This window comes from Mobula hypostoma, chromosome 4 (genome assembly GCF_963921235.1).
Source record: "Mobula hypostoma chromosome 4, sMobHyp1.1, whole genome shotgun sequence".
NCBI lineage: Eukaryota > Metazoa > Chordata > Chondrichthyes > Myliobatiformes > Myliobatidae > Mobula > Mobula hypostoma.
In genome coordinates this window covers 104,011,743-104,032,790 of record NC_086100.1, presented here as the reverse complement: position 1 = coordinate 104,032,790, position 21,048 = coordinate 104,011,743, and positions in this window count along the sequence as shown.

The following is a 21,048-nucleotide window of genomic DNA, read 5'->3' as shown; positions in this document are numbered from 1 at the left end:
CCTGTTAATCACGGATGAAGATTAGCTGTCCACCAGAAGAGAGAGAGAAGGCATAAATGGCTCTCCCGATTATAAGCAAGATGAGTAATATGCCACACGATCAGTCCTGAGGCCTCAACGTCTGACAATTTATAAGAATTACTTAGATAAAGACACTTAAGATATAACTGTCAAATTTGCCAATGGCACAAAGATCAAAAAGAACGTAAGTCATAAAAAGGACACAGGGAGGCTGCAGAGGATATAAACAGGTTATGCTTCAGTTATAAAAGACTATTGAATGGTTCTTTAATATGATAAGATGGACTCTTTACCTCCCAATCTACCTCATTACCTGTGCTGCACTTTCTACCTGTGCTGACTTTTGCACTTTATTCTGCATTGTTATTATTTTTGCCTTGTAATACATCAATGCACTGTTGTAATGAATTGATCTGTATAAATGGTGTGCAAGACAATTTTTTTCACTGAATCGCAGTATGTGTGACAATAATAAACCAATTTACCAATTTACTAATTTACCATAAATAACCACATCTGGAGTATCGTGCACACCCAGTATTGTATGGACCCTTGTTTAAGAAAGGATGCTAATACTTCTGTACCAATTTAGGGGATAATTGTTAGAGTGGTAGCTCCAGTGGGTGGGTTGCATCATGATGAAACCTGGATAGACTACCTTTTATCTACTGGAGCTCAGGAGAGTGAGAAGGGACAGTATTGAAACATGGTGCCTCTCATTAATGTCACACTTAAGCAAGTACCTGGAAGGGCTTTATAGAAATTAGATGGAAGAAGCTGGACAAGGATGCGCTTAAAGAGTCAAGTCTAGAGCTGGTAAGTGCACAGATGTGCTGTTGCAATAGAGCTGGAATCCGATGATGTAATGGAGATGGAAAAAGACAGTCCTGATAATCCTATAAATACATGTTTTCAAGCATATGCCTGGACTCACATTGATACCAATGCTGACAGTTAGAATAGACTCAGTAAATTGCTGGGCAGACTAATAGATTCACTGACTATAAAATAATGGCCTCAATTTACCCAAAATTTAGATGGAAGAGTTGGCTGCTCTTCACTTCTGGTTATGGAAGCAGTTCGAGGCAAAGAGGACATCAGCAACTTTCCAAATGTGTTTTCAGATGGCTTCACCAAGGAGAAGTAGGTAGATGAGAAGGAAAAGGGTCAAAGAACAAAACTTTGAAAGGCACCAATGATAGGAATCCTGGAATTATTGCAGGGTACATTTTTTTAAAGAAAAGAACGAGAAAAGTGTTGCTCCACTGACCTGGATAATGGAGCGGTGGCAATGGAAGGTATTTTTGTCTATCATCTCAAGTCATGCAGACAGATTTTAAAGATGGGAAACTAATTAGAATCAGAATCATGTTTTAGACATGAGAAAGTCTGCAGGAATCCAAATCAACACACACAAAATGCTGAAGGAACTTAGCAGGTCAGGCAACATCTATGGAAATGAATAAACTGTCGATGTTTTGGGCTGAGACCCTTCTTTAGGAACCAGGTTTATTATCACAGACATATGTCAAGAAATTTGCTGTTTGGTGGCAGCAGTACAGTTCAATACATAACATGATACTATGTTACAATAAGAAATATATATAAAACAGTGCAAAAATAAGAGCTAAATGGTGAGATAGTGTTCATGGACCATTCTGAAATCTGATGATTTACCATTATCAACACTGAGTAGGATATTATTTAATTGGAGCCACTGTGATGTGGCATGGATGGATTCCTCCAACTGAAAGGATTCATACTCTGACATTTAGGAAAGCTGGTCTTGAATTTGTGAGGGGAAGGTAGAGTAAGTGTCTTTTGGATGAATAACAGATTAGATATGGGGCAAGGATTGTTTTGAGGAAAGATTGAAGACAATAGATGAGGGCATCATTTGAGTGGACAGAATTAGCTAACATGCGGCCATGGAAGTAAGTTGGAAAGCCGTTATCTTAGTGTGTTCCATTTGTTGTGGGATATGAAACTGCAAGAGAGAAACAAGCTTAAGTTACTTTGCAGTATAGAGAAGTAAACTTGAGGCCATCTTTGTATTTCTGGATGATATCAGCTACAGAATCATTTTGTTGAGGACTCTGCACAGTCACAGATTGGGAAACATAAACCTATACTATACTAATCTTTTGTAAATACATTCCTGTACTCTTATTCATGCCTTTAGGATATCAAAGCATTTTTCTACTTTCTTACATTTCAGTTTAATCCCTGATGGTAGGAAGGCAAACACTACAGGAATTTTTATGCAACCTAGGTTCCTGTGACTGCAATCTGATGAATGACAATTAATAAGCTTTGGTTGTGTTGATTTAGAGTAACTCCTGAGAACAGTCCTCATTTCTGCATTGAAATGTCAGTTTATTCAAATAAAAAGCTGCTTCCAAAATATACACACATAAACAAACAAGCAATTTTCTTTTATGGTTGTCAAGAAAATTGGAAGGACAATGAAAAATCAACTGGACTCTAATTAGGAAGCTACTGCTGATTATAAAACATATAATCTTACAATTTATTTCATAGCTGTGGTTTTTCTCCTGCACATAATTGTCTACATGTGCCGTGACTTACTGACTGGGATGAGTCCACGTTTTAATTATCAGTTATGTTCAAACTCCAATGAAATGGCAGACTGAAACATAGTGGCAGCATTACACAGAGAAAAAAATAGTATAAATAATCTCAACCAAATTGCTGAAACCAACTGCTAACAGTGAATAATATATTAACTAAAGATCTAATGGTAGCACTTCAAAGCAGAGGCACTTTCCTCAGAAATCTGACTCATATCTATTACACAATTAATCTAAGGAAAAAAAAACTGTTCAGTATCGCTATCTGATGGAACTGAGGCCGCATTAACTATGACTCCAGGGTTGTTTAGGCCCAAAAACACACCAAAACCAAGGAGAGTGGAAGAAAGGAGTGGAGGGGTGTGTGTGTGTGTGAGTGTGTGTGTGTGTGTATGTGTGTGTGTGTGCGTGAGTGTGTGTGAGTGTATGTCAGTGTGTGAGTGTGTGAGTGTGTGAGTGTGTGTGTGTGTGTGCGTGAGTGTGTGTCAGTGTGTGTCAGTGTGTGAGTGTGTGCGTGTGTGTGAGTGTGTGTGAGTGTGTGCGTGAGTGTGTGTCAGTGTGTGTCAGTGTGTGAGTGTGTGTGTGTGTGTGTGTGTGTGTGTGTGTGTGTGTGTGTATCTGCAATGATGTAAGGCCATTTATCGGAAGGAGGACGGTGTGGATACGAGTGGCCCGAGAGGGACAGGCTGTGAGAGGATTAGGACCATTGGGATATGACTGACACAAGCATAGTGGGGAGAGATGAAAGGTGAGAATACCACTGTGGAAATGAGAGGGCAGAGCTTTAGATATCGGGATGGTGATGTTTGAGAAAAGTTATAATGCGGTGGATGGTCAGCTGGTTTAACATTTGGGAGATTGGTTTGGGGTAGTGACTTTATTTACAGAGTCATAGATTCATAGAACAGGTTCTTCAGTCCAACCCTTCTATGCCAACTAAGATGACCACCTAAGCTGGTCACATTTGCCTGCTTTTCTCCTATCTCCTTCTAAACATTTCCTATGCTTATACAACTGTGTTATAAATAGCTTTCAACAGCTTCCAATGGCAGCTCATTCCATATACACACCACCCTCTGTGTGAAGAAGTTGCCCCTTGGGTCCTTTTAAAATCTTTCTCTTTCACCTTATATCAATGCTATCCAATTTTTGATTCCATTTCCCTGAGTAAAAGTTCAAGTTTGAGTTCCATTATCATTCTACATGAATATAACCAAATGAAACAGTGTTCCTCTGGAGCCAAGGAGTAAAACAGAATACCAACGGCACACAGCACATAGCACACATGGCAGACAACCATACAGTCACAAAAAAAATACTGTGGCCTAAGTCTCCAAGTGACATGGCCTGTAGCTTGATGGTGCATGGGATGTTGTCCTGGTCCATTTTGTTTTTCCACTGAGCAAACACTGGAGGACAGCATCGAGCAAGACTGGCGAACAGCACCAATGGGAGGGACCAAACCACAACCTAGCATGGATTCCAGTGCATGCTCTTCATGAGTCTTTTGCTCTCTCCCATATGACCTCCGACATCTCCACCTTCAGGTGGCTGCAACAGGTGACCCTGTGACATAAGGGGCTAGTCTGCGCCACAACCGAGGGAATGCAGTTCACCCACCATTGATTTCACCAAGGAACCAGAGAACTGGACTTACAGTATTCCACATTACCAATGTCCAAAAGGGTCTAGCAATCACAAGAATAACATCCAAAGCAATCATTTACATTATTTGTTGGACTGCACACTGCCTTGGCACAGCAGCAGTACGCAACAAGTTCAGGTAACAATACGGCAATGCTACACAATAAGTTCAGTTCCATCACTACTGAGCAACACGCTGATGGGTAGACCTGCAGTATTTGATTTTCTTAATATCCAACATTGTCTTGTGATCATGAGAAAAGATGTAAAGTGTGAACAGTTACACATTTGGTTGGATCCTGAGTGGCTGCTGCATTCTAGCCACTGCCATCTTACCAACCATTAAAATACTGAAGAATCTTCCTGGAGAAAGATAGATGCCTTTGACTCCTGAAATGATCAGACAGAGTTAAGTCTAGGACTGTATACATTCCCACCCCGACTAAGGCCTACTTCAAAGTCTGAGCCCACAGTAATCATAGCTTTTGCAAGCATGGTACTATTACATGGAAGTAGTCTATAGCTGGTATTTCATGCCAATTTACATCAATGTGCATGCCAAGCACACTCTAAAGTAATATCAGCTGTAGTTTCAATATGTGTCCCACTGCTGTACAAAGTACAAAAAGCTCCACTGTGTAAAACACAAAAATGTAGTACTACACATTAGGATTTCCATTCTATTGTCATTTAATTTATCAAATGGATATCTGAGGGGCAGAAGAACACCCCCCCCCATTCAAATCCTTTCTGAATTTTGAAAGGGACTGTGATAGGGAACACCCACAAATCTCAATCACACCTAATCAGTTTCATAAACAAGAGAGAATCTGCAGATGCTGGAAATCCGAGCAACGCACACACACACAATGCAGGAGGAACTCCTGGCCTGCTGAGTGCCTCCAGCATTTTGTGTGTGTCAATCAATTTCATCTTTGTATTGTAGACCATTTAACTCCAATTACATTTCAAACTAAACAGTCAAGGCTCCAGAATTCAAAACCAGCACTCTGTTCAGTTTAAAACGTTATATTTAGGATAGACATTTTCCCAATAATGAAAAAGATTTGCTTTTTCTTACAAAACAAAAGCAGTATGAAACTCACATCCCAATCCTTGAGATTTTGACCACCCAAGGGATCTGCTGACAATCTTACAATTATGGTCACTAGGTTTTCCTTTGCATCAGATGGTAATATTTTACTTTCATCTAAACATTCAAACTCTTTTGATATTGAAATTTTGATTAAGTTGCCTCTGTACTCGTTTCCCATAGAATTGTACATTAGAATTTGTTGGCCAATGTCTCTTGCTCATTTGTACTGACAGCACCCAGCTCCACTTCACCATTACCTTTCTCTGAACTTGAATCATAGTCATATTGGTTTGGCTGTCATTTTTTTTCCACAGTCACCATCAGCACGGGTGCACCACGTGCTGTGTGCTTAGCACCCTGCTCTACCTTATACTTATGACTGTGAGGCTAAGTACAGTTCCAATGCCATATCTAAGTTTGCTGATGACACCACTGTTGCTGGCCAAAGCAAATGTGGTGACAAATTGGCATATAGGAGGGAGATTAAGATCTGGCTGAATGGTGTCATGACAACAACCTCTCCCTCATTGTCAGCAAAACCAAAAAGCTGAAGAAGCTGAAAATCCGTGAGCCAATCTTCATTAAGGGATCAGAGCTCGAGAAGGTCAGTAACTTTAAATTCCTTAGCATTAAAATATCAGAGTGTCTGTCCTGGGACCAGCACATAGGTGCTATTGCAAAGAAGACACAACAACGCCTCTACTTTCATAGAAGTTTGCACAGATTCATCATGTCATCTAAAATGTTGACAAGCTTCGATAGATGCCCAGTGGAGAGTATCCTGACTGGTTACATCAAGGCATGGTATGGAAACGCCAATGCCCAAGAAAAGAAAATCCTACCAACATTGGTGGATACATTCCAGTCCATCGAAGGAAACCCCCTTCTTGTTACCAAGCATATCTATAAGGAGCACTGCCACAAGAAAGCAGCATCCATCATCAAGGGCCCCCACCATCCAGGTCAGGTCTCTGCTCGCTATTGCTGGTGCAAAGGCGGTCCAGTAGCCTTAGCTCCCACACCACCAGTTTCATGGACAGTTTATTACTCTTCGATCACCAAGCACCTGAACGAGCGGAGGTATTTTATTCATCTTCACAATCTGAAGACCCACTTTCAAGGACTCTACAACTCATGTTCTCAGTATTATTTATTTACTTTTTGTTTTTTTTATTATATGCACAGTATGGCTTATTTTGCACATTGGCTGTTTGTCAGTCTTTAGTTGTGTATAGCTTGTCTTTGATTCTATCGTACTTCTGTGTTCTGCTCTGAGTGCCTGTAATAAAATGAACCTCAAGTATTAAATGGCAACATGCACTGTATGAACTTTGAACTTTAACCCTTTGTCTGACGTCCACTCGTTTGGGAAGCAGAAATTTCCTTCAAATACTGGAAAGGTAAAAAGCATTTTCTTGAGTCCCACCCACAAACTCCATCCATCCATCAACTCCATTTCTTACTCTTGTGAATACCTAGGGCTGATTGTAAGTGCTAATAATGATGCTCTTAGTCTAATGGTATGCTTCCGAGCCAATTTTGATTCCCCTGCCATGTACCTGTTTTCATCTCCATCACACTGATCAGCTTCACACGTCTACAATCTGAAATCGTTTTGAGATCCAGATCTGACGGTTCAAATGCATCCTTTCTGCTTATGCAGTTCTTCAAGTTCATCTTTGATAACTTGAGGTTATCCATGAACCAAGGTGAGAATATCTGCAAAGGTGATGCAGAAGGTGTCCATTTGGCTGGGAAGGTGGTTACCTTTTGGTGATTTGCCCCTTCAGCTGCTTCTGTGGGGTTTCTCTATGCTCTCAATGCCTCACCTTGTGCTTCTTAATGGTTACTCAAATTCTCCTTCTCTGTAGGGAATGGTCATGGCCAGGAATAACCAGAGATTAGCAGGAATGTGTTAGGAATGCCTTGAGCAGATCCCTGAATTTTTGACTTAGTTCATCTGGTAATTTTTTTCACATGACTGAGCCGAGTATAGAATATCTGGTTTGGGAGCCCGGCGTCAGACGTGGAAACAACAATGTAACTAGAGCCTCGATATTAGGACGTCAGCCGACAGCGGTTTGCTTATCCTTCCAGTACACTCTGGCTGGAGTCTCATTTTCCACTGTCTATTAACGTCAGCTCATATAAAATAGCTGTATAGTAACCCAAAGCATCAAGTCTCCCTTTGCTGTCTTCCAAATCTCTTCTTCCTCCGCCCCATCTCTGCTTATTAAAGTTTGCCATCTTTTCATTAAAGAGCTTGGCTCATAATGAAACTCTAAGTAATGAAACACTTTCCCTTTCTTTTTTCAACTTGGAACATGCTGATTATTTGAGATCACTGAAATAGATAAAAAGTTGCAGGAAAAAATGAAATGAAAGGTTAAAATTAAAGAAAGAGGAAAAAACAGGGGCGGGGGTTGTAATAAAAAGGATGAAAGATAAGAGTTTATGTTTTAACTGCCTTCCATTTCATTGCTCTCAGTACATGCTTGAATACTTATAGATAATTACAACCTGCCAACCCTATTCTTCTACCTATTAATTTTATTGAATGGAAAATTAAGGGTGGGAGGCACAAAATAACATGCCAAAACATTCTTACACTCCAAAAGCTTGTGTAGAAGTGCTGCATTATACTTGGTGCATAAGCTTATATTCAAAAAGGTCTTCTTGCAGTATGGAGGCAGATTGTTTATTTATTTATTTATCGAGCTACAGCGCGGTATTGTCACAATCCCAACCATTAATTCCCTGCTTTTTCCAAATTCCCTTTGATTGTGTCATGGTCCGGACTGTTAATTCCCCATTTTCTCCTAATTCCCTTTGATGGCGGCACACCTGGTTCTCATCAAGACCTGCAGCATAAAAACCCCAGCTTTGCATCCACTCGTTGCCAGATCGTTGTTTAGCCAGCGTGGTAATTAACGTTCCCGGCCGCTTAGGATTGTGTATTCTACGTTTTACTTCAGTACTGAAGTTTACCTGTGTAACTCCATCTCTCTGTGTCAAGTTGATGATGATGATGACCTTATGAAGAAAAGATTGACTAAAGGAGGAAAATCTTTGTAGAAGGAAACTGCACGAGTGCTATATACCTAAATAAATCTTACAGGAAAGAACCAAAGTACAGATGTGTCAAGCTTTTATTGATGCCAAAAACTTTTTGTGAATTTAGAGCTTCCTACTTAAAATGAAAACAGAAAGCAAACATGTTAAAAAGTAAAGTCAAGTAAAAAGAGAAGCAAATGTATTATCAAGGTAGGCACTGCTTATGTCACCATATACAACTCTGAGATTCACTTTCTGCAGGCATTCACAGTAGAAAAAAGAAATACAATAGAATCAATGCGAAACCACACACAAACAAAGACTACAAACAACCGATATGTAAAAGAAGACAAATACAAAATACAAAAAAAAAGAAAATAAAGAGTACTGAGGACATGAGTTGTAGAGTCCATGGGTTGTGGAACCGGTTCAGAGTTGAGGTGAGTGAAGTTATCCATGCTGGTCCAGCAGCCTGATGGTTAAAAGGAATAATATATTTCCTGACCTGGTGGTGTGGGATTTGAAGCTCATGTACCTCCTTTCCAGCGGCAGCAGCGAGAAGAGAATATGGATTTCATGTGGCAGCGCCACTTGTAGATGTACTCAGTGGTGAGGAGAGCTCTGTTTGTGATGGAATGGGCTGTATCCATGAATTTCCATTCTTGTGTCTTGGGCTTTCCTTACCAGGGCTTGATGCAACCAGTCAGGATACTCTCCACTGTGTGCAGTGACTAGTGGGGTACAGCAAGGCTCAGTGCTGGGACCCCAGTTGTTTACAATATATATTAATGACTTGGATGAGGGAATTAAAGGCAGCATCTCCAAGTTTGCGGATGACATGAAGCTGGGTGGCAGTGTTAGCAGTGAGGAGGATGCTAAGAGGATGCAGGGTGACTTGGATAGGTTAGGTGAGTAGGCAAATTCATGGCAGATGCAATTTAATGTGGATAAATGTGAAGTTATCCACTTTGGTGGCAAAAACAGGAAAACAGATTATTATCTGAATGGTGGCCGATTAGGAAAAGGGGAGGTGCAACGAGACCTGGGTGTCATGATACACCAGTCATTGAAAGTGGGCATGCAGGTACAGCAGGCGGTGAAAAAGGTGAATGGTATGCTGGCATTTATAGCAAGAGGATTCGAGTACAGGAGCAGGGAGGTACTACTGCAGTTGTACAAGGCCTTGGTGAGACCACACCTGGAGTATTGTGTGCAGTTTTTGTCCCCTAATCTGAGGAAAGACATCCTTGCCATAGAGGGAGTACAAAGAAGGTTCACCAGATTGATTCCTGGGATGGCAGGACTTTCATATGATGAAAGACTGGATGAACTAGGCTTATACTCATTGGAATTTAGAAGATTGAGGGGGGATCTTATTGAAACGTATAAAATCCTAAAGGGATTGGACGGGCTAGATGCAGGAAGATTGTTCCCGATGTTGGGGAAGTCCAGAACGAAGGGCTACAGTTTGAGGATAGAGGGGAAGCCTTTTAGGACCGAGATTAGGAAAAACTTCTTCACACAGAGAGTGGTGAATCTGTGGAATTCTCTGCCACAGGAAACAGTTGAGGCCAGTTCATTGGCTATATTTAAGAGGGTGTTAGATATGGCGCTTGTGGCTACGGGGATCAGGGGGTATGGAGGGAAGGCTGGTACAGGGTTCTGAGTTGGATGATCAGCCATGATCATACTGAATGGTGGTGCAGGCTCGAAGGGCCGAATGGCCTACTCCTGCACCTATTTTCTATGTTTCTATGTTTCTATAGAAGTTTATCAAAGTTTTATATGACATGCCAAATTTGTGCAAACTTCTCAGAAAGGGGAGATCTCTGTGATCACACTTATACGCTGGTCCTGGGATAATGCACGTTCTGGTAATATCAGCCCTATCCACCTCCAGTGACATCAGCGCCGGACTCCGGAGCGAAGGTTCTCGAGTTCGAACCTAGTCAGGCCGCTCCCGGGCACGCTTTCCATCCGTGCCAGGTTGAGTGTCGAGCTAGCAACTCGACCTCATAAAAAAACTGTGCTGTGAGAAGGATGTGGGGGACCACTCACAGAATCTTTCCTCTAAGACAACCACTTGAAAAATGGTTGCCGAGGCTCTGGCAGAGTATGGCACACAAAAAAAAATCCACCTCTGATTCCCTAATGAGAACTGGCTCATGGACCTTCGGTTTCTTTCTCCTGTAATCATTAATCATCTCTTTGGTTTTGTTGACGCTGAGTGAGAGGTTGCTGTTATAGTATCATTCAACCAGATTTTCAATCTCACTCCTATATATTTCCTACATCAGGAGTAAAAGAGCTGCTTTCATTTGCATGAGGGCAAAATATGGATTGAGAAATCCTAGCTACATATTTTTTTTCATGTTTTGTAAACCTATGGCATTCTGCTGTACAGACTAACATCAAATCACACCATGGTGGCCAAATGGTTAGCATGACGCTATTACAGCTTGGGGCATACCAGAGATCAGAGTTCAATTCTGGTGCTGTTCTGTAAGGTGTCTCAGACTATCCTCCTGATGGAATGCCTGGCTCTTCTCTGGGACGCACAGTTTCCTCCCACAGTCCAATGACATACAGAATAGGTTAATTGGTCATTGTAAATTTTCCCATGATGACGTTATGTTTAATTGGATTTGTTGGTGGTTGCACAGTCAGTGTGGCTCAAAGGCCCAGAAATGCCTATTCTGTCTGTATCGCTTAATTAATTAATGTGCTGTTAATACCATAAGATTTAGCAACAGAATTAAGGTTAAGGAAACCATGCTGACTTCAGCCTATTATATCATGGGCTTCCAAGTACCCTGAAACCTTATCCTTAATAATGGACTCCAGCATCTTCCCAACCACTGAAGGTAGGCCAACTGGCCTAAAATTTCCTGTGTAACACACACCAAATGCTTGAGGAACTCAGGAGCTCAGGCAGCATCTGTGGAAAAGGAACGTAGTTGACATTTTGTGCTGAGACCCATCAGGATTGAGTTTTGTCCCGATAGATCATCTGTTTATTACTTTTCCATAGATTTTTCTTGATCAGCTGAGTTCCTCCAGCATTTTTTATGTTGCTCTGGATTTCCTGCATCTGCCGAATCTCTTGTGACTAAAATCCCTTATCTTTTGCCTCCCTCCATTCTTCAAGCGTAGAGTGACATTTGCATTGTTTCTGTCCTCCGGAACCATTGCAGAATCTGGTAATTCTTAAAAAATCACTACAAATGCCTCCACAAACTGTTCAGCTACCTATTTCAGAACACTGGGGTGTAGTCTGTTCCAAGTGTGTTATCTACGTTCGTTCAGCTTCGCGAGCAACTTTTCCACAGTAATAGCAACGACACTCACTTCTGACACTAACGCCCTTGTATTTCTACTATACAGCTGGTGTCTTCCACAGTGAAGGCGGATGCAAAATATTTATTATATTCATCCGCCATTTCTTTGTCCCCCATTACCACCTCTCCGGAATCATTATCCAGCGGTCCAATATCTACTCTCGCCTCTCTTTCACATTTTTACTCTTTATATATCTAATAAAATGCAACATTCTCTTTTACATTATTGACTAGCTTACCTTCACACTTCATTTTTTATTTCTTTATTGCTTCTCATGTTGCTTTCTATTGGTTTTTAAAAACTTCCCAATTCCTATAACTTCCTATTAATTCTTGCTATATGCTACATACTCTCCCTTTTGCTTGCATGCTGTCTTTGACTTCCCTTGTCAGCCACGGATGCCTCATCCTCCCTTTAGAATACTTCTACTTTTAAACCATAGAAACCATAGAAACTACAGCACAGAAACAGGCCTTTTGGCCCTTCTTGGCTGTGCCGAACCATTTTCTGCCTAGTCCCACTGACCTGCACACGGACCATATCCCTCCATACACCTCCCATCCATGTATCTGTCCAATTTATTCTTAAATGTTAAAAAAGAACCTGCATTTACCACCTCATCTGGCAGCTCATTCCATACTCCCACCACTCTCAGTGTGAAGAAGCCCCCCCTAATTTTCCCTTTAAATATTTCCCCCCTCACCCTTAACCCATGTCCTCTGGTTTTTTTCTCCCTTTGCCTCAGTAGAAAAAGCTTGCTTGCATTCACTCTATCTATACTAATCATAATTTTATATACCTCTATCAAATCTCCCCTCATTCTTCTACGCTCCAGGGAATAAAGTCCTAACCTATTCAACCTTTCTCTGTAATTGAGTTTCTCAAGTCCCGACAACATCTTTGTAAACCTTCTCTGCACTCTTTCAACCTTATTAATATCCTTCCTGTAATTCGGTGACCAAAACTGAACACAATACTCCAGATTTGGCCTAACCAATGCCTTATACAACCTCATCATAACATTCCAGCTCTTATACTCAATACTTTGATTAATAAAGGCCAATGTACCAAAAGCTCTCTTTACAACCCTATCTACCTGTGACGACACTTTTAGGGAATTTTGTATCTGTATTCCCAGATCCCTCTGTTACACTGCACTCCTCAGTGCCTTACCATTAACCCTGTATGTTCTACCTTGGTTTGTCCTTCCAACGTGCAATACCTCACACTTGTCTGTATTAAACTCCATCTACCATTTTTTTAGCCCATTTTTCCAGCTGGTCCAAGTTCTTCTGCAGGCTCTGAAAACCTTCCTCACTGTCTACTACACCTCCAATCTTTGTATCATCAGCAAATTTGCTGATCCAATTTATCACATTATCATCCAGATCATTGATATAGATGACAAATAACAATGGACCCAGCACTGATCCCTGTGGCACACCACTAGTCACAGGCCTCCACTCGGAGAAGCAATTCTCTACTACCACTCTTTGGCTTCTTCCATCGAGCCAATGTCTAATCCAATTTACCACCTCTCCATGTATACCTAGTGACTGAATTTTCCTAACTAACCTCCCATGCGGGACCTTGTCAAAGGCCTTACTGAAGTCCATGTAGACAATATCCACTGCCTTCTCTTCATCCACTTTCCTGGTAACCTCCTCCAAAAACTCCAATACATTGGTCAAACATGACCTACCACGCACAAAGCCATGTTGACTCTCCCTAATAAGTCCCTGTCTATCCAAATGCTTGTAGATTCTGTCTGTTAGTACTCCCTCCAATAACTAACCAACTACCGACGTTAAACTTACCGGCCTATAATTTCCTGGATTACTTTTTGATCCTTTTTTAAACAACGGAACAACATGAGCCACTCTCCAATCCTCCGGCACCTCACCTGTGGACAGCGACATTTTAAATATTTCTGCCAGGGCCCCTGAAATTTTAACACTAGTCTCCTTCAAGGTCCGAGGGAACACTCTGTCAGGTCCCGGGGATTTATCCACTTTAATTTTCCTCAAGACAGCAAGCACCTCCTCCTTCTCGATCTGTACAGTTTCCATGATCTCACTACTTATTTCCCTTAATTCCATAGACTTCATGCCAGTTTCCTTAATAAATACAGACGCAAAAATCTGGGATGTATCTATCCATGGCCTTCTGAATTGCTCCCAGAAACTCCAGCCACGGCTGTTCTGCTGTCATCCTTGCTAGTGTCCCCTTCCAATCAACTTTGTCCAGCTCCTCTCTCATGACTCTAATTCCCTTTACTCTACTGTAATACTGATACATCTGACTTTAGCTTCTGCCTCTCAAATTACGGGGTGAATTCTATCATATTATTATCACTTCTCCTGGGGTTTCCTTTACCTTAAGCTCCCTGATCAAATCTGGTTCATTATACAATACACAATCCAAAATTGCCTTTTTCCCGGTCAGTGGGCTCAACTACAAGCTGCTCTAAAAAAGCCATCTTGTAGGCATTTTACAAATTCCTTCTCTTGGGATTCAGCACCAATGTGATTTTCGCAATCTACCTGCATATTGAAATTCCCCGTGACTATTGTAACATGGCCATTTTTACATGCCTTTTTTAAATCTCCCATTGAAGTTTGTACCCCACATCTTGGCTATTGTTTGAAAGCCTGTATTTATCTTCCATCAGAGTTATTTTACTCTTACAGTTTTTAACTCTACCCACAAGGATTCATCATCTTCTGATCCTATGCCATCTCTTTCTAAGGATTTGATTTCAATGTTCAAAGTTCGAAGTAAATTTATTATCAAAGTACATGTATCTCACCATACACAACACTGAGATTCATTTTCTTGTGGGCATACTCAATAAATCCATAATAGAATAATAACCATAATAGAATCAATGGAAGGCCAGACTAACTGAACGTTCAACCAGAGCGCAAAAGACAACAAATTGTGCAAATGCATAATAATAATAATAATAATTAATAAATTAACTATAAATATCAAGAACATGAAATGAAGCGTCCTTGGAAGTGAATCCATGAGTTGTGGGAACATTTCAGTGATGGGGCAAGTGATGTTGACCGAAGTTATCCCTTCTGGTTCAAGAGTCTGTTAGTTGAGGGGTAGTACCTGTTCCTAAACTTGGTGGTGTGGGAACTGAGGCTCCTGAACCTTCTTCCTGATGGCAGCAGTGAGAAGAGAGCATGGCCTGGGTGGCAAATCTTGATGATGGATGCTGCTTTCCTATGACAACACTTTGTGTAGATGTGGGGCTTTACCAACAGAAATGGGATTTGTATTTTGTTAAATATATTCCTGTATCTCCAGATAAGTAATTGCACAAGCTCATAATGATTATCTGTTGGTAATATTTAATATACAGTATGTAGACAGTTGATGTCTTGCATGAGTTTATTAAATGGAGAAGCAGTGGAGCTTTTATAAATGTGAGTGCATCTTTAAGGACAGAATATATCATGAGGTGTGACCTTGATACATAGTTATACCAGATGCAGATGTTATAATTGAGAATGGCTGAAGTCTGGTTCATTATTAATTCTGTCCAGTCGGAGGATGGGGAATTTCAACAATAAAGAAGGAAACACAGACTCTACAATATGATTTGCGTGATTGGATACATACACATTCCTAAAAGCACCAAGTATAGCAAGCACAGGGATCAGTAACTTAAAGGTCAGCCAATTCAGCCTGAGATATGATTGATTCAGACAGATGCCCAGTCTGAATCAATATTAGCGCAGCAATCACAGCAGGTCACTAGAGAAACCCTATAACTAATGAACTTACTAATAATAAATGAACAGATTACACCTCAACCCAAGGGCGTCCAACGTCATTGTGGGCAGGTTGGCTAGAGTTGTCCAGGTGGGTTTACACTAATTTGGCAGGAGGAAGGGGACTGGAGTGATAGTGCTGAAGATGAGGTAGTTGGTTTGCAAATGGGGCAGTGTGTAGTGACACTCCTAGCAAGGAGAGGCTGATGACAGGGCAAAATTGCAGTCAACAGGATGAGTTGCAATGTAAAAGGCGGACAAAATTGCCCGCAGTACACAGAATAAGGTTGATGAACTTTTAGCACAGTTACGTATTAGCAAGTAAGATGTTGTAGGCATAACTGAATTATGGCTGAAAGAAGATTATAGCTGGGAGCTTAATATCCAGGAAGGCAAAGGGAGTGACGTGGCTCTGTTGGTAAAAAATGAAATTAAATCATGATAAAGAGGTGATGTAGAGTTGGAAGGTGGTGAATTGTTGTGGATAGAGCTAAGGAAAAGCAAGAGTAAAAAGACCCTGATGGGAGTGACTACCCCAAACAGTAATAAGAATATTGTCTACAAGGAGGAGAAGATGATGGCGCGACGGCAGTGCGCACGGCCCCTCCGGTGAATGATATCTGTAATCTGACAAGTAGAGGACCGTGCACAATTCTGATTTGATGGAGACGGGCGTGAGCGTACGGAGGAACATCTGGAAAACTTCTGAAATGCCTGCTTCGCTGCTGCTGCTACTGTGTGGTAACCAGAATCTCCGGAGCAGAAGGCCCAGATTCCTCAGCTTTGTGTGTTTCAGCTGCCGGGGCTAGGTTGAAGGTGCTCGGCAGAGGATGGTGCTCGGGAGGCTGTATCGGAGGGGCTGGTTGGAGGCTTGAAGGTTTCGGATGGATGGACTCAGAGTCCGCTGTGGTCGGCTACTTCCAAGGCATCGGCAAGTTGATGGTGCCTGGAGGTTTAGGGTAGGGAATTTCTCCCTTTTGCCGCCTGCTATCGGGGATTCTGGAGTCGATCAACTCGGGGACTTTGAGACTATTTTTACTGTGCCCATGGTTTGCTCTTCATCAAGTTATGGTATTGCTTTGCACTGCTGTAACTATATGTTATAATTATGTGGTTCTGTCAGTGTTAGTCTTTGGTTTGTCCTGTTTTCTGTGATATTGCTCCAGAGAAACGTATCATTTCTTAATGCATGTATGCATTTCTAAATGACAATAAAAGAGGACTGAGTGTTCTCATAATCTAAAAAGTTGCAATGGGAGACAGAAAGTACTTGCCAAAAGAGCAATGTTGCAATAGTCATGGGAGATTTGAATATGCAGGTAGATTGGGAAAATCAGGGTGATGCTGGATTCCAAGAGGGGGAATTTCTAGAATGCCTATGAAATGGCTTTTTAGAGCAGCTCCTGGCTGAGCCCACTAGGGGATCAGCTGTTCTGGATTGGATGTTGTACAATGAACCAGAACTGATTAGAAGATAAAGGAACCCTTGGGAACAAGTGATCATAAAAAGATCGAATTCACCCTGAAATTTGAGAAGGAGAAGCTGAAGTTAGATGTATCAGTACTACAGTGCAGTAAAGCAAATTACAGAAGTGTGAGAGAGGGACTGGCCAGAATAGATTGGAAGAGATGACAGCAGGGCAGCAATGGCTGGAATTTCTGTAAGTGATTTGGAAGGCACAGAATATATATTCATCCCAAAGAGGAAGGTATATTCTAAAGGCAAGATGACACAATCATGGCTAACGCGGGAAGTCAAAGCCAACATAAAGGCCAAAAATAAATCATACAATAGAGAAAAATTTAGTGGGAAGTTAAAAATTTGTAAACCATTTAAATACCAACAGAAGGCAACTAAAGAAGTCATTAAGTAGGTAAAGACTGAATAGGAAAATAAGCTAGTCAGTAGTATTAAAGAGGATACAACAAGTTTCTTCAGATACAAATAGTGTAAAAGACAGGTGAGGGTGGATATCAAACTTCTGGAAAATTACACTGGAGGACAAGGAAATGGGGGACAAGGAAATGGTGGACGAACTGAATAAATATCTTGCTTCATTCTTCACTGTGGAAGACACTGGCAGTATGATGGAAGTTGTAGGTGTCAGAGGTCATGAAGTGTGTGAAGTTACTATTAATAGGGAGAAGGTGCTTGGAAAACTGAATGTAGATAAGTCATCTGGACCAGATGGTGTACACCCCAGGGTTTTGAAAGGGGTAGCTAAAGAGACCTTGGAGGCATTATTAATGATCTTTCAAGAATCACTAGATCACTAGGTCTGTGTTGGGACCATTTTTTTTTACATTATATGTCAATGATTTGGATGGTGTAATTGAAGGCTTTGCTGCAAAGTTTGAAGATGATATAAAGGTAGTTGGAGGGGAAGGTAGTTTTGAGGAAGTAGAGAGGCTACAAAAGAACTTAGACAGATTAGGAGACTGGGCAAAGAAATGGCAGGTGGAATACTGTGTCAGGAAGTGTGTGGTCCTGCACTTTGGTAGAAGAAATGAAAGGGTTAACTATTTTCCAAATGGAGAGAAAATACAAAAAAACTGAAGCACAAAGGGACCTGGGAGTCCTTGTGCAGGATTCTCTAAAGGTTAATTTTCTGATTGAGTTTGTGGTGAGGGAGGCAAATACAATGTTACCATTCAGTTCAAGAGGACTAAAATATAAAAACAAGGATGCAATGTTGAGATTTTATAAAGCACTTGGAGTATTTAAAGCAGTTTTGGGTGCCTTATCTTAGAAAGGATGTGCTGAAACTGGTGATGGTTCAAAGTAGATTCACAAAAATTATTCCAGGATTTAACAGCTTGACATATGAAGAGTGATTGATGGTTCTGGGCCTGTATTCACGGAAATTCAGAAGAATGAGGGGTGACCTAATTGAAACCTATCGAGTGGTGAAAGACTTTTATAGAATGGATGTTTCCTATGGTGGGAGTGTCTAAGATCAAAGGACACAGCTTCAGAATAGACGTATCCTTTTAGTATGGAGATGAGGAAGAATTTCTTTTGGAATTCATTGCCACGGGCAGCTAGGACACTAAGTCTTTATGTATATTTAAGGCAGTAGTTGATAGATTCTTGATTGGTTAGGGCATGAAGGGATATGGTGGGAGGGGATGGGGTTGGCGGTGAATGCAGGAGATTGGGGCTGAGAAGGAAAATGGATCAACCATAATGAAATCACAGAGCAGACTCGATGGGCCAAATGGCCTAATTCTGCTCCTATATCTTATGGTCTTACTACTTCTGCAAGTTGATATTTCGAGGGTATGGGAGATTCATCTGAAGCAAAATGAAAACAGAATATCAAATAGAATGCAGTGTCGGATTAGCTTTGTTACTTTCTAGTCATTGATTGTCTGCTCAGACCCAGCATTGGATCAAAGTCTACAGTCTGAATTGATAACTCACAGGTTTACTGAGTTCCTTGAAGGTCCCTTCTTTCAGATGACGTGTTAAACCCAGGTTCTGTAAAATGTGTGTAACACATTGAAAAATAGCTAAGGATTATTAATAGCATAGTAAAGAAATCATTTACAATTTAAAGGATTCCTCTGTAAATAACTGTAAATATACATCAATTATAAAACTATCTTTTATGGCCCAGTGATATCATCTCTGAAGGGCTCCCAACATTTTTATTCAGAAACAATCAGGATTCTTTGATTTTTATGGCATTAGGCTCAAATTCAGGTCTTGTATATTTGCATCCAAAATGTGAGTTGTCAACATTTTAAGTCATCCTGAAAGCACAGTCGTTATATGTGTGTAAATCTAACTGGTATGGGTGAATCCCAGGAATCAGGAATCTAGGGCCCCCCTCTTTCATCCAATGATTTTTCAATACAGAATCAAGCAAGTCTAGTGTCCAACAAAGTTAAAGAGCATCATCAACTCAAAACACACTTAAAACACGCAAAGCACATAACTAAAAGCACAATCATAAGCCAGGAATTCTATGAATGTTGCAGATGACACTGGTGAATCTCAGCAACTTCTGGCTGGTGGACAATGAAACAAAGAAAGCAACTAAATACTTAGCTAATTACTCTTCTTCTGGCAAATGGTCATAGCAAACAATAGCCTGCAACTTCCCTTTAGATTTGGAGGCAATTCGACACAGCAGAGTCAAGTCGAGGTGAGGCAGCAGGCCCATCGCCAACGGTAAGGAAGACCCATGGTTCGATTGATTTAAACAATCAAACAGGGTGGGTACAGGCTGAACCAAGGCGGCCAGTCCAGGCCCCAGAGCACATCGAAGTGACTAAACTCGATGTTTGGACAACGTTTTAGGTGCCAGGCCAAATTGAAAAGGTCAAGGGCTGGGCCGTTCCAGTTTACCTGGCTCTACGCTGAACTGTGGACAGACTCTCTTTGCAGGCGTCAGTTCAGAACAGTGTTTGCTGGTTTTTATTGCTTGCATGATTTGTTGTTTTCTCTCTGCACATTAGGTGCTTGACACCTTCTTTTTCAATAGGTTCTTTTGGGCTTCTTGATTTGATGGCTGCCTGTCAGGAGATGAATCTCAAGGTTGTATAAGGTATACATACCTTGATAATAAATGTGCTTTGAACTTCGAACTTTGAAGATATACCAACCCTGAGAAAGGTGACCATGTTGTGCTGTAGGGATTCCTGGGAGTAGTTAACTTTTGTTCTTTTTTCTCATGAGTGTGTTGTGTGCTCGTAATTGTCCAGAATGAGATCAGGACAAACTCCTTGCAGCAACAATTTACTGTCCACCTTTCTGCTTGAGTGGTAATGCACCTCAGGAAAATGATCAAACCTGAAAGAGAATTTTGATTGGCTCTACACACTGAAGGTATTAATTACCCAAACAGTTCTGTTAAGTAAATATGACCCACAAACTTTACAAGATTTGACAAAGCTTAGAGTGATCTCCACAAAATTAAGGATAATGCAATTTTTATTTTGCTTAACACTAAATTGCGACTTTTAAGGAATCTCAAGGAGTGCAATGGATTCACAAAATTAGTTTAAATTATTTAGAAATTCTTTTGTTTTCGGTTCCGGTGACGTCATCATTCAGAATGGCAGCTTAAATCAATAGCTCCTCTGGAAAAACGCATATTTCACCCCATTAATCCATCAAATATAAGATCTTTCGAAAATATCTGAATTGATAAGGGGGGCAAGAATGGGGAAAAAGAATGGAGATAAAAAAAGCACCACTATGGACGAGAGAGGTAAAATGAGTGGCTCTCCTACACGTGCGCGTGGTGGCGAAGCAGCAAATATGACAAGGATTCTGGAAGAGATAAGGGAAGTCTAAAAAGATATAAAACAGCAATTCAATGATATCAAGTCAGAGCTCGCCAACGTCAATCAGAAAATAGTGGTGGCAGAGACTTGAATTGAGAAGATGGAAGATCACGTGCAAAACGTGGAACAGATACTAAGTAAGATGATAAAAATATTAAATCAACAGGAAAGTAAATTGTTTGACCAGGAGGGAAGATAGTGACGGAACAATATCAGGATTTAT